The 770-nt window shown below is 38.7% G+C and overlaps 1 non-coding gene across 1 annotated transcript; it reads left to right on the forward strand.

Moving 5' to 3' along the window:
* The first annotated feature begins 212 nt into the window (after nt 1-212).
* Nucleotides 213-295, forward strand: trnal-cag (transfer RNA leucine (anticodon CAG)). The gene has a single exon. It is a non-coding gene; the product is annotated as a tRNA-Leu (tRNA).
* Nucleotides 296-770: the final 475 nt, after the last annotated feature.

Consider the following 770-nt stretch of genomic DNA (forward strand, 5'->3'; position numbering starts at 1 on the left):
TCAGAATGGCCATATTCTGAGACCAGTTTAGCGCTCATTCAATGTCGATTTACTACTCTTTTCCCATTTAAGGCCAAATTGAGGTTAAATCAATAACTGGAGTTTTTAATTGATAAAAACAAATGACTATTGAAAGTGCAAGTCAGTATCGTGCAGAAATTTACTACTTTTACCCCATACTCTTTAACCCGATACCCAGGGACTGTGGTCAAGTCAGGTTGGCCAAGCGGTCTAAGGCGCTGCGTTCAGGTCGCAGTCTCCCATGGAGGCGTGGGTTCAAATCCCACTTCTGACAGTCATTTAGTGCCTCTCAGGAGTCCTGCTGCTTAGCAGTAATAAGATGATGAAATAACCACTTCACACAGTGAAATAAAACTTTATAATAAACACTTTCAAATGCAAACCTTCTGGAGCTGAGCAAAGATCTAGGAAAATAAGAAAACTGCTGTACTTAAAAACAAATGAATGAGAGGAACATTTCATGTTATTACATTATAATGAGTTACTGCATTATCTTTCAGCTGTTAAATTATCACTTTCTGTAGGCTATGCCTGTTGGCCCAATCACTCCTATCAAGCCTGTTTACTTCTATCAACGTTGTCGTGGCCGAGTGGTTATGGCTGCTGTCCCTGTACAGGGATCAACATCAGGGGAAATTTCAGAGTGACAACTAAAAATACAATTTTGTAACATTAAACATTCTTGAAAATGCAAGTGTCTTACACCCTTCAAAAGATTAGAATCTCGCTAATCAAACTATTTTTTCCAA

This window comes from Oncorhynchus masou, chromosome 22 (genome assembly GCF_036934945.1).
Source record: "Oncorhynchus masou masou isolate Uvic2021 chromosome 22, UVic_Omas_1.1, whole genome shotgun sequence".
Taxonomy (NCBI): Eukaryota; Metazoa; Chordata; class Actinopteri; order Salmoniformes; family Salmonidae; genus Oncorhynchus; species Oncorhynchus masou.